Source organism: Dermacentor andersoni, chromosome 2 (genome assembly GCF_023375885.2).
Source record: "Dermacentor andersoni chromosome 2, qqDerAnde1_hic_scaffold, whole genome shotgun sequence".
NCBI lineage: Eukaryota > Metazoa > Arthropoda > Arachnida > Ixodida > Ixodidae > Dermacentor > Dermacentor andersoni.
This window is the reverse complement of record NC_092815.1, coordinates 27987169-28001179: the sequence shown is the minus strand read 5'-3', so window position 1 is coordinate 28001179 and position 14011 is coordinate 27987169. Positions and strand designations below refer to the sequence as shown.

Sequence of the window (14011 nt, the reverse complement as noted above, 5' to 3'; positions counted from 1 at the left end):
GAGCGCGCGTGAACTGCAGTGCAAAAGGAAAGACAGTTGGGCGAGTTGGTACGGTAACATGATCTTGGCTAGTAGCGCGAAGTGAACACGGACACAGAAAGGAGCAGACAGGACGAGCGCTAACTCTCAACTCAATTTTCAACTAAATTTTATACACCTATATATATATATGTTCTTCGTTTTAATAAAAATTTAGCTGAGAGTTAGCGCTGGTCCTGTCTGCTCCTTTCTGTGTCCGTGTTCACTTCGCGCTGCTAGCGAAGATCATGAACTGCACTATTTTCACGAGGTGTTGCAAAGTTTCACTCCCTTCCGTTATTCACTTACGCAACGCGGCGCGGCAAACTGCCAGCAGGTGGAGCCACGGCTACAACAAATATTCGCAACAGGGTTAAGAACGTGTCCTCACGCTGCAGAAAAAAGTCCCTAGACAACTCGGGGCACTGTAATGGCACGTCAGATATTCATTCAGCCACAACCGTAGGGAACGCCTACTTTCTGGAGGCGCTCAGGTTAAAAAATGTTGGGAGCATTAAGTGGCCAGCAGTTGAGATAAGCAAAGGACGTTTAGAGTATTTGTGAAGAATAAAAGCGTTACAGGCACATGTAACGTCACAGCATACAGCACAAACAGGCAAAGTGCTATACTGCAATAGATATGCCCGCTTCAAAGGGGATTTTATTGGATATCGTCATCATCGCTGGAATTCCAACTTGAAGATGGTGTCTAAGAAGAAAACTTAGCGCCTTTATCTGTGTAATAGCTGGACTGCTCTAATCACACCGCAAATTTTCGCTAAGAAAGAATGCTGCGGATAATAGAGGAGTTTGTACGGTAGGTAAGCAAAGAAACAAAAAAGAAAATGAGAACCAAGACAAAAATAGCGATTTGCGCTGGCTTGCGATCTTGTTTGCGACGTTCACCTTTGCTTCACACAACTCGCTCATGGTGGCAAAGTCACCAAAAGAGCCACAAAAATAGGTGTCACCCACTTCGACGAGTCCTTCTGCATTTCAGTCTTCTTAATTTATTATCTTCTATTATTATTTTCCCGAAAAGTGTCATCAGTCAGACTCTAGCGTCCGCGCTAACTCGCTTGGAAGAGACTTCTCTCTAGAAAAATTACAAGTGCTCGCGCATACATTGAGGGAAACGAAAACGCCTGCATGAGCAGCTTTAAAAACGCTGGTCCTCGTTTCGATGTCTCATTGCCTCGTCTACGCGAGAGTTTGATTCAGATGATGTAATTTTATTAAGGATTGAAACACACCAACAAAAAGAAAGACATTGTTCGCATATTACACTCGGTATATCGCGAAACACACGCGAAGATTTGAGTCGGCGTTTTCATAAACGGTCAGGTTTAAAACGTCGTTAGCAGGGCGCCTTGGTTACACGCCCTGTCTCCGCGCGCTATATATATATATATATATATATATATATATATATATATATATATATATATATATATATATATATTTGAACGAGAAGAAAGAGGGTTAACCGAGGGGCGCGATTTTTGTTAATCATAGCATAAGAAGCCAATAAACAGATATCAAGGACAACATAGGGGAAATTACTTGTACTTATTAATTGAATTAAAGAAATTATAAGAAAATAATGGCAATGAAAGTGGATGAAAAACAACTTGCCTCATGTGGGGAACGATCCCACGTGTTCGCATTACGCGTGCGATGCTCTAACCAAATGAGCTACCGCGGCGCCGTTTTCCCATCCACTTTTCTTGGGTATTTATGCTTTGCTACTAGAACTAACCTCTGGAGTGTTAGCCAGCGCCAGCACTCACATACTGTGGTGGCGCTGGCTAACAACACTCAGAACGGCGGCGGAAATCGATGTGTAACTCACCAAGACGGAGTGCAAATTGTTCCCGAGCTATAGCACTTGGCTGCTGCTGTGCCTTCACTATGTGAGCAGCGTCTATATTATCCATCTCATAACATACAGGCACTGCGCAACAGAAGCAAACTGCGCAGCAGAAGTTCTGGCTTAAAATTATCAAAACTGTTGTGAAAAATAAGGTAGCCCTTCAAGAGACGTGAACTCTTACCTATTTATTTACTTGCAAGTAAACGCTAACTTTAAAAAAGAAGCATCTGAACACGTGACAGTTCAAGCGCTTTCAGAAGATTGAAATGTGGATTGAAATACAGACAATGTTACAGACGCCAAGTCGCATAATAACGTGCAGGACCATTCGCAGTGACAAGCTCGAATCGCATGACCGGGTGTGTGCAACGCGGTTCAACGCACCAAAGGCGTTGAGCAAATGAAGGTGGACTCACACAATGCGTTGCATGGTCAGAGGCGCAGTACTTCTCGGCGCTGAATCGGCGACCATTCGGGCCAACGATGAAGGGTGAACGAGACAATTGGCGACGGCAAACAATGGATGCGCCAAAGTCCAGCAGTCCGTGCACGTCTTGCTGCGAACGCAGCCTCAGTCGCGCCCACGTGCCACGGCAACGCCTCGTGGCCCGACAGAAGGGGCTTCATTCGCGCAAGGAAGGAACACGTGCGACGCCACGCGGTGAGAGGTGAGCTCGCAAGAAGCGAAGACGCGAGCTGCGTCTCTGGACAAAAGCGTGCCTTAACATCGCCCACCCGTTGATTGCGTCTTTGCGAGCGTGTCAGCCGTCATTCACATACCTCCGCAGGACGCCCTAGCCTGCTGCTGGTTTCGCAGTAGCACAGCGTCCAGTGCTGATGACCATTTGTTGAATAACGTGCCGATCGGACGAGTTCATAGCAAGAGGAGACGGCCACACCCCTCGTGATAAGTTTGCGGATACGTTCCTGCACGATGCAGGGTTGCAAGCTTTTAGTAGATTTTCTTTTATCCCGCGCTTGCCCTACGGCTACGGTGTAATCCTCCCGAAATGGATATTTTCTTTTTGTTTTAATCCGGCGAAGCTGGTTTTTCTTCCAGCAGTTGCAATAAGAATTTCACTTGCCTGTAATAAAATCACATACCTTAAGACGGACGCCCGTATATGAATGACCCGTTTGAAACCTTACCCGCATATAGCGCTTTCGAGCACTTGTTAAGGAATTATTGCAGCGGCAGTAATTGATCCGCACACATTTTACTTCACCGGAACATTGGCCATCCTCCCTCTCATCTTTCGCTAATGCTGATCTCGGTTGCGTTCATAGTTCTCCCAGGGTAGCGGAATAAATTCTGCGTTGTTCATAAAACCCACTTATAACGCTCCGGATCGCTTGTATTCGTAAATGACTGCTAAGGCCGTAATCAGCACATACACTTTGAACGTCGCCTACATATTACCCATAACCTGTCCTTAGTTTTAAACAATATGAACAGTTGCCTTGTTTAGTTCATCGAGGAAACATGTGAGCCAGCATTACAGACTTAACGTCACGAAGACTGATAAAACAGCAGAGCTGTTTGCGCTCCTTTCGCCCACCTAAGCTTAAACTTAGCTTGAACTCAGCTCGATCTTGGCTTAAAATTTTTATAAGACACACACACACAAAGCTTAGTAAAATGCCTATCTTTATCACATTGAACTACAGTCTGTCACAAACCGCACAACTCCAAACTCAACGTTCAGAAAGTCTTGCCTGAATCGTCCGTCCGCACCAGAAGTAGCCATCCTCTCTCCTCGCTTGAAGTTCTCCATGACGCGCAAGCCGGGATCGGACGCTCTTCGTAGCCGAGCCACTTGACGTCGTTCATCCCAATGTGTGGCGTCATATCTATGGGCGGCATACCGCTGGGTGGATACCGTTTGCCGCCGCTACGCCCGACGAGGCAGACGCCAAAGCTGGGAAAAGCCTCATTTCCACCATCAGTCGAAATCCAGATGGTGCTCGAGCTTGGCGCCTGCTGAGGTCACTACTAGCTGCTCGAAGTGCACAACGCCAGTGCTTTACCTTGGCTTTCTTCATGGGCATCAGTGAGCGCACCCTGGTCGAGCGCCTAGCAGAGCGGTTTGCCGAGAGACCCCCGGTCCCGCGGATCCTGCTCTCGCTGGCTGCCACAAGACGCTGCCTTCCGCCCTGCCATCATCCAGAGTGGGCGGCAGCACAGATATCTGCCCTGTGCAGCGAGCCTCTCCGCATGCACGAGCTCGAGTCGGCACTGGCTCTCACACGACGACGGAGTGCTCCAGGAGCCGACGGAATAACCTGCCAGCTGCAATGGGAACGACTGCTGGAGCACTTCAACGCCACCTGGAGCACTGGGGTCCTGCCCGGGAGCTGGCTAATGTCTGTGGTGGTGCCTTTGCTCAAGCCACGGAAGCCTGCGACATCGCTCTCCTCCTACAGGTCAGTCTCCCTTACCTTTGCAGCATGCAAGATGATGGAATGGATAGCTTTTAGTACTTGTACTTTGCAGAGCAGCAATCTGGCTTCAAACACAAGCGCTCATCGGCGGACTCCATCGCAGATGTGGTGGGCACCCTGGAGGATGCAAAAGGCAGTGGGGACGTCGCCATGCTGCTGCTCCTGGATGTCCAGAGTGCCTTTGACCGGCTGCCGCACGAGGTGATCGAGGCTGCACTGGACTGCTTAGGCGTCACAGAATGCCTTCGGGGTTTCATCTCTGCCTTCCTGGTGGGCCGTAGCTTCCGGGTGCGTGTTGGGAAGATGCTCAGCGATCCCAGATACATCCTTCCCGGCGTCCCTCAAGGATAAGTGCTGAGCCCCTTCCTCTTCAACCTGGTTCTGGCAGGACTCGCGGCAGCACTATACCGGCTGACACACGCTGCCCAGTCTGCTGCGCTATCTATGCAGGTGACGTGGCGCTATGGGTTCGAGGACTCAGGAGAAACATCGCTGCCATCCGGGGCTCACTGCAGAGGGCCCTGGAAGCGGTCATCGCCTTTCTCGGTGGCACTGGCCTGTCTGTGTCTCCGGCAAATACAGAGGCACTACTTGTACACGCGCTGGCCTCTGCACGCCACCACGTGAAGCAGCTGCGGATTGCAAACGCCACCGTCCCATGGAAGCGCGAGGTCGCCTATTCGAGCCTAACCATCGATCACCGGCTCTCATGGATCCCTGCTGCCAAGACTGTCCCCACCAAAGTCCGTAGAGTCCAGGGGGCAGTGAGCAAGCTGCAGCAACGTGGCCGGGGCTGCACCGCCAAGTGGGCGCTGCGGATGAATTAGCTGCGGCCACATCCATCCTGTTGTGTGCCTTGCCGCTGGTTCTTCTGTCTGCAGCCAGGAAACAGCAGCTCGAGAGACAGCACAGTAGTGCAGTAAGGAGCATCCCCGGTATCCCCAAGCACTCCCCAGTAGCCATCAAAGCGTTCGAGAGAGGAGTCGTCTCCGACCAGGCGTTACGCATCCTACGCGGCGCTGATTCGAGCACCCTCAAGCACCACACCGTCATCTTGCTTCCCGCCCACCTGGGTCGGATCCCGGGCGCCCCGCCCAACCTAAACGAGACAGCCCATAACGCTGCGCGCGCGCTTACCGAGAGCGCCGTCACCCCCGGGCAACCGCGTCTCGATGAGTTGGAGGCGAACAGGGGCGCCCCAGTAACGTACAACGAAATCACTAAACACTTTTACTTGGGACAACGTTTCTTTCCGCCCCCACACCCCAAACTAAACAGGCCGCAGTCGCTAACGCTACGCTTGTTACAAACACATACATATCCCAACCCCGCCACGTTACACATCATCTACCCGGACGTCTACCCCGACGATGCGTGCCCCTCGTGCGGAGTCACGGCGACACTCGCACATGTGCTCTGGGAGAGTAGAAACGCTCCGCCCGACTCTACCTCCGACAAGTGGGAGAAGACCCTACGAAGCCCGCTCCTACAAGACTAGCAATGGGCCGTCCAGCAGGCTCGCGCAGCGTGCCCTTGGGCACATTGACCGTCTGCACCGTGCTCCAGATGGCAAGGCTATGCTCTCCCGACTGCGGAGCGAACCGCTATCTCGAATGGGGGGGGGCCTCTGTCAGCTCTACGGGGAGCTGATTGCAGAGCTACAAGTGCCGGTGGTCACATCTCCGCCACACGAGCAACCTTCAGAGGTGCACCTATCCCTGAATGGAGCATCAAAGCGCCGGACACCGGCAGCAGCACTGCAGCAGGCAGCTGCTGAAAAACTCCTGGAAGAGCTGGACGGCAGGCTGCTCGTGTTCACGGATGGCTTCGTGCCCTCCAGCGGCTTTACAGCGGTGCCTGTACCATCCCATTTGAGGGATGGAACAGGCAGTGCCAACTGCCTTTTCGTGCGAGCTCCACAGCAGCTGAGTTAGCGGGATTCCACCTTGCTGCAGATCTCCTGGCTGAGGACCTCCCGAGGAAACCAGTTGCAGTGCTAAGTGACTCGCGACCAGCTCTCCAGGCACTCGCCGATCACCATCGACACAGAGTCACTGAGACTCTCCTGAGAGCGAAACTCTCTGCCCTTTCTGCTGTGGGGGTAGTCGTCTCCTTCCACTGGCTGCCTTCTCACGTGGGGATCGTCGGGAACGAGGAGATAGGTGCCCTTGCCAAGGCCGCCCACCACCCAACCGTTCCACTCACCAGAGCAGTCGCAGCATCGGACTTCTCCAAACAGCGACTGAAGCAGCTGCTCACTACCAGCCATCCGGACACCAAGGTAGCCCAAAAGCTGCTCCCTGAGAATGGCTTCTCGCGACAGGACCGTTCCACGCTCTTGTGTATGCGCACGGGCTCCGTGTGGACGGCGGCCAGACTACGTGCCAAGGCACGCATCGCCTCGCCGGGTTGCAGAAGGTGCAGCAACGCCGAGATCCTCGAGCACCTGTTCTGCACCTGTCCTGCTTTAGCCCAGGAGCGCGCCCAAGTCTGCCACCTACCGACGGTACGCACTCCCGGCTGCCTCTGCCACACACCTGCTCTTCTCGGCCCGTTATCACCTTCCAGCATTGGTAATCCTGCTTCAATATGCGGATACAAATGGGCTCCTAGATCGCCACTAGACATCGGCCTCCCATGGGCATATGCCTCCCTCGCCGGCCATCTCCGTCCCTGGATGATGGTGTCCTATGCTGACTGACACGTATATTCTTCCTTTCCCCCTCTATACCCTCATCTTTCATCCCCCGTCCCCACCTACAGTACTCTGCGCCGTGCTCCCATATGGGCTGCAGAATAAGCGTCCTTTCTTCTCACCCAAACCACCAAGAAGCCAGGATCGGACGCTCTTCGTAGCCGAGCCGCTTGACGTCGTTCATCCCGATGTGTGACGTCGTATCGCCCTTTTGCTTCTGCTTGTCTGGCCCGCAACTCGGGATCGTCACCCATCTTCCGGCGCTTAGCTTCGGCAACATTAGCCTTATATTCAGGATCTTCCCGCTTACGCCTCATACACTCACGAGCGGCTTCCCTCCTCTTTTGCATTCGCTCGACTGCTTCTTCAGAAGAAAATATCTTCGTCGGTCTCCCCATCTCGACAACTTCAGATTTATCATGCTCTGTTTTCTTCCCATATAAAAAACTGCCTGTTAGTCTGGGGCACCACAACCCTAAGGAACATAAAAAACAATTCACCTATTGCAGAAAAGAGCCCTTCGGTATATTGCAAACATCCCGCGCAATAGTTCTACTGGTGCATTGTTTACCCTCTATAAGATGATCAGTGTGAAACGCATGTTCTATTTCCGTCTAATTTATGCCCATTTCTTCCGAAAGGAACAATTCAGAGTGTTTGTTAAAGATTCATCTAACATAAGCATGCATTACATTGATTCACGCACCCGCAGCGCCGACAAGTGGCGTATTCCTTGTTCCCGCACGAGCTATTTCTTTCAGTCTCTTAGATTCACACTGCCGTCACTACTTAATAAATATGAAGAGATAGACGCCAACTTTCCTACGTTTACAAAAAAAGGAATGCGTGAATTCTTTCTAACTCTTGTTTAATGTCTTTTATAACATACTGTTTGAGCATGATCAAGAATGTTTAATTACTCTCTGTATCGCGTTTATTGTTTTCGTCATTTTATGATATGTGTTCACGTGAACATTGAATATTTCAGCTACAATGTATACAACCGTCCTGGAGTGTACTTATATATTGACCTCATTTGTTCTATTGTTCCATTGTTGTATTTACACAACCTCTCTTTAATTCTTTAACTGCGTTTTTATTCTATTATTGTAAATTTGTTTTTGAAAGTATGAATTTTAATTGAAAGAAAAAACCAGTAACAACACACAAAGGACGAAAGGAGAGGTTCACACCACAACGACTGGACTATCAACTGAGCTTTATTAGAAACGGCGTAGTCCCAGCAAGGCCAGCAGAGCATGCGCAACCGCAGCATCACTAATCACTGAACATGAAAAGACAAGTTATCGCATCTATCGTGACCGGCCTAGAAATGCAAATTATTTTTAAAGTAAGCGCACCGAGGTTGTACTAATGCAATCGTCACCTAATCAACTGATGTAGTACGCTTCCAGGATTTCTCGCTCTTCTTTGCCCTTTGCCCCTACCAAGAATAATTACATTGCTGAACAAAGGGTAACAGCCACATTCATTGCAATGGCGAGGCAAGATTGCACCGTTATCTGACCCCAGGGAGGAGTGGTGCTCACGCAGGCGGTCATTAATACGCGGCCTTAATTGGACTACGCCGTTTCTACTAAAACTCGGTTGATAGTCCAGTCGTTGTGGTGCGAACCTCTCCTCTTGTCCTTTGTGTTTTGTGACTGACTTTTTCTTTCAACTATGTACCAACTGGCCCGGATTTCAACCCTTCTGCAATGGATTTTAATACCACTGTCATGTACGTGGGCCTTTCGGCATTTTCAAGTGGTGTTATTGCCGCTTTTCGCATAAGGGACCCCCAACTGTGGTTGGAATTAAAGATTTGATTGATTGATTGATTGATTGATTGATTGATTGATTGATTGATTGATTGATTGATTGATTGATTGATTGATTGATTGATTGATTGATTGATTGATTGATTGATTGACAGTATATAGAACAGATACTGACGCCGCTGGCACACACATCGCGCCTCTTCCAGGAGATCACCTTGACGTCAGAGCTTACGCCATCACCAGGCTCAGCCAATCCCATACGACGCGCCTTCTCTCCACGGCAGCTGCACCGCGCCGCCGCGGCTCGGCCGAGCACTGTTCGGCTCGGCCGAGCACTGTTTTCGGGATAGGCCCACGTATTGTGTCTACACACGGACACGATCCTGGGGGAAGTAGCCCTTAACAGCTTCGCTGTAAAATTGGTTACGCCTCTGTGTTTCCTAATTATATTTGATTAATTAATAATTCATGACGACAACGAACGCGGGAGCAGTTTCTTAAAGTTAAGTTTTCAAGAGGAAGCTTTAGCTCGGGCCCAACTACGACGCGGCCTATTCAAATACATGTTAAACGCAAAAACGTTTTTCTGAAATAACCCCTCGACTGAGTTTAATGAAATTTGTTGCATTTGAGATATAATTTTAAATTCTAGTGACCATTAAAAGCGGAATTTCGATTTAGGGCCTGAAGCTTGTTAAACGAATTTTCAGAAATACGAAAGAGCGAAAAAAGTAGAAGCATGAAGTTAAAGAATTGCTCTGCAACAATAACAGATATCGCGTTTATGTAAATGGCATCTATTAGATCATTCAAAGCGTACGAATTCGATGTGTCAATTTATATCTTACACGAATTCGTTACGTTGGGTACAAGGGTTCTCGAAAAGCTGCATCTTCATATTACAAATTTTTTGGAGATTCACGTGTGACATATCAATTTTGTCCGCTTTACATGTACTATTAGATGCAATTCACAGAATTGTGATATCATTTTTCATTGCTGAGTTACAGAGTGGTAAACGTGACAGTTTAGTTTTCTGAAAATTTGCGATTTTTTCCAATTTTTAATAATAAATTGACGACCTAAATAAAAAAAAATTTGAAAACAACAGCCACTATCTTTCAATCTTTTTCTTTGAAATGCAACAAAACTTGTCGAATTTGGTGTAGTGGTTGCCGAGAAAAACAAATTCTCCTTTTATATGTATTTAGATAGGAGCACCCCAGCGAAGCTTCTGGCTGTAAAACGAATTGACAGTCACTTCAGTAGACGCCAAATAGCATGAAGGCGAAAGCCTACGCGCTCAAGAGACATTCATTAAATTACTTGACATTCTCCTTCGAATGCGTTTTTACTTGTTATTACTTTTCTCCAACCGAAAGTCGTGGGTTTAAGTGCCTTAATTGACGCTACCTTAATTAAGTGTGTCTTAATTAAATTCGCCCTAATTAACACCAAAGGTCGTGGGTGCGACACCCACCAAAGGTCGTGGGTGCGACACCCACCAATGGTCGTGGGTTCGAGTGCCTTAATTATCTATATACTATTGAACAGTGCCTTTTTTGCCATTACGAGCGTCATCGGAGCCAGCTGCACATAGAAGAAGACGGCGACGAACGCGCGAGGCGAGCTCACATGACTTTCTGTACCGCACGCCGCGTTTTGCAGACCATCGCGGGTTTGAGTCACGTAAGGCTTTTTCGCCTTAATAACAAGGGTTCAATATGCAACGCTTCTAAATAGGTGAGAAACGTACGTTAATGTTTTTGTCACACATTGCACTTTACATGACCCCTATTTTTATTAGATATAAACTTGATGTAACACATAGTTATCTCGGAACACTGGGAATCATATAGCTGACAACAGCAGTATGACACTTTCTAACGCTTTGTTGAGAGATGGTTTGCAAAGTCAGTATTTGATTCACACGCATTTAACTTCGCTCGCGGATCTGTCATATCGTTTCGCCCATTGTCGATAAATTTGATGTCGAAGGCATTTTTAGCTCTGTCGTGAACAAGAGGCTAAATTCTGCGCCGCTCGTTATAAATACTTACAACGCCACGGAGCGCTTGCATGAGTAATTTATTGCAAGGAGCGCAATTAATACACTTGCTTCGAACTTCACTTACACGTCATCCGTAAGCTGGCCCCTTATTTTATTCCGCGAAATGTAAACTTGGTGTAACGTAACGTTTCCTCACGACACTATATAGGAAACAGCGTAGAATGGCCAAATAACGCTTTCAAGCATTTGCTAAATGATTATTTTTTTTTTACAAAGGCTGTATTTGAATCACAAGCATTTACTTTAATACAAAAGTCTACCATAGCGTCCCCTCTGTGTTCGTTAAAGATCTTGATGGCATTTGTATTTAGTTATACCAATTAAAGCATGCAGAGGTCTATATTTTGCATCGCTCGTAAAACACATTCACACCGGCCGCCACGGATCATTTGCATACCAATTGCATACGTAAATTGTCGCAGAAACCACAATCAATCCACACACTTTCAACTTCGCATACACATTACCTATGTAACGTGCCCCTTAGTTACCCCAAATATAAACGAAGTGCCCTATTTAGTTCACCAAGGGCGCCGGGAAGCGTGTTTCCAACTGCTTGTAGGTACAGCGGGGCGCGACACTTGCGGAGACGATGGACGTTTGCACGCATGCGCGAGTAAGAGCGGGTGAGAGAGAGGAAATGTGGGGAGTTTTGCTCCTTGAAAATACGACTCTGCCTAGGTACTATGGAGGAGTTTGTTGGCGCGCGTTGTATGCGCTTGTCCCTAGGCGTGCCGGCAGAAGTCGCGGGGCGCGGTAGTGCTGAACTTAGCGTCGCAAGTTGGCGACTCGACGCAATTATATTTATTCGATCATGTTTTTACTAATGAAAACAACGTGTCATTATTTCGCATTATTGGCGGCGCCTCCAGGACACCAAAGCGGCAACGGGGACATCAAAGCTAGAAGCCGGATTGGTCCGTGGGTTGGGGCTCGCAGAGGCCCCAACCCACGGGCCGCCCTGCTTCCAGCTTTGATCCCCCCGCTACCGCTTGGGTGCCCCGGAGATCCTGCGCCGCCTGCTTTAATATAACCTCAGGTGCTCTCCTGAGGCCTCCGTTTGCCGGTTACATGTGCCCTCTTGGAGCAGTGCTTGTAAAAAATCCGATTTATCGTCGCGACGAAAAAAGCGACCCGCGACTTATACAACACCAGTCAGAACATTGTCCCTTCAGACACAGCGATCGCCAAGCTGCGTCCGCGCCCACTGCCTCACCACGCGGGCAGCCAGCGGCGGAGCGTATAAACCAACTCGACCGCACTCCGCAATGCCGGCATGTCTAGGGGACAAACGAATACAACGCGCTCTAAGAAACCTCCTCCGTAGTGCCTAGGCTGAGTCATATATTCAAGGAGCAAAAGCCCCTAGATTTTCTCTCTCGCGCCCGCTCTTACTCGCGCCTGCGCGGAAACGTCGAGCTCCGTCAAAAGTGCCACGCCCCGCTGTACCTACTCGCAATTCTAAAAACGCCGGCGGGGAACCAACTATGAACCTCGTACAACGCATTAAAATAGGGAAAACACGAATGTTCAGTAATTATTTGGAAAGCTTCTAATTAAGCTAGTAACGTTAAAGTTCCGCCACAAATTACCTTAACATTCACCCCATTTTCACTGAATTCTAACTTGGTTTGATGTACATTTGTTTCGGGACTCGGGGAAGCATTGCGGATAACGGCGGATGTATGACACTCTAGAACGCTTGAATAATTTTCAGCAAACACTGCAATTAACCTACTCAGAATATACATTTATCATGATCACTCACAACGTGTCTCGCATAGTTCAACGAGGAGACTGGGAAACCCGACTATATACACGCCTCGTATAGGGCATAGAAATTAGGAGATAAGTATTGAGTAATTATTTTCAAGGCGCGTAATTAACAATTAACCTGCACACTTAAAGCTTTCGGTAAACGTCACCTATGGAACGGCCTCTATAACTTCTGAATATGATATCTATAATATATGCCGTCTTTGGTCCTCCCAGGGAAGCGGTGAAACTTTGGAAGCGTTTCATTGAGCCTCTAAACGGGCCGAAAACGCGGGTTTAACAATTTTCATTTAACCGCGAATTAACGTACACACTTCAAAATTCGTCTGCCTATTGCACCAAACATTCCTCAGATTTCATCAAATAATGAAGTTTGTGAGTGATCTACTTTTTTGACAAAGCCGTAAAAACAGGCATACAACCTTTTCGAGCGTGTGTACAGTCTCATTAACAGCAACAACAGTTTGAGTTGGGCGAGTTGGTTCGTATTGAATAACGTAGGTACATACAACGCAACAATTTTATGGGACGGAAAAACAAAGAGACAGGAAAGAACGACAACTTTCTTTCCTGTACCTGTGCCAACGTTATTCTCATTAACAGATTCGCTGAAAAATTGTACAGGTGAAGTTTTAACTTCACGCAAACCGAAAATTTTGAAAATTCATTTTGCTGAATGCCGACTTGCGAAATGGTAAATTTTCGCATTTACGTCGCGCTGTGAAGCATAATATTACACATCGCGCGTATATTTTCGACAAATCTGATCGTTCTTATTCGTTTTTACTTAACTTACGTGTTCATTTATTACTTTATTCGTGCCCTCGGCGGCCTCATTGGCTGCGCGTTCCAGATCACGACATCTCTGGGAACAAACGTGTAGCTTTGAGGCGGCAAGCCGCGTAAATTATTATCGCGAAACATCTCGATCGCAAAGCTTTATACAGCGGCGGCAAATGTCAGCTGTAACCCACAAAGTATACATGTAGACATAGTTAATCACCAACGAAGATACTAGGGGGGAATATGCGCAAGCTTCGAAAAATTCTAATTTTATACACCTGGCCATCGTATCTCTGTTCACGCGCGAAGCTGCCTTGAATTATTTCACTAGTCTGCATCATAGCCATTAAAGGCACGATGAACTCAACCCAAGTCGACCTGAGGCTAAAGCTGCTGCTCGGCATCGCGCGATGTCACGCGCTGATGCCGATTACTGGCAGTGTTGGCAAGACTAGGTCCATGCGCCTGCACCAACTTAGGAGCAGCAACAACACTAGCTACTGCTCCTCGTTCGTTTGCGCGAACTCGACGCGAGCGAGTCGAGTCGGGAGTCGAGACGACCCTATTCTACT

At 48.2% G+C, this 14011-nt stretch overlaps 1 protein-coding gene across 3 annotated transcripts in view; it reads right to left on the bottom strand.

The window, feature by feature from the left end:
* Positions 1-14011, bottom strand: part of tn (tripartite motif containing protein thin) — a 172318-nt gene that overhangs the window by 144585 nt on the left and 13722 nt on the right. The window contains exon 1 of one of the 3 annotated variants that reach the window (XM_050189624.3): positions 2308-3227. The exons of 1 other annotated variant lie outside the window; for it this stretch is intronic. The gene's annotated coding sequence lies outside the window, so the exon portion shown is untranslated. Of the gene's footprint in view, positions 1-2307; positions 3228-14011 lie in introns of those variants that run through there. One more of the 3 variants, XM_055077311.2, reaches the window with a different exon arrangement.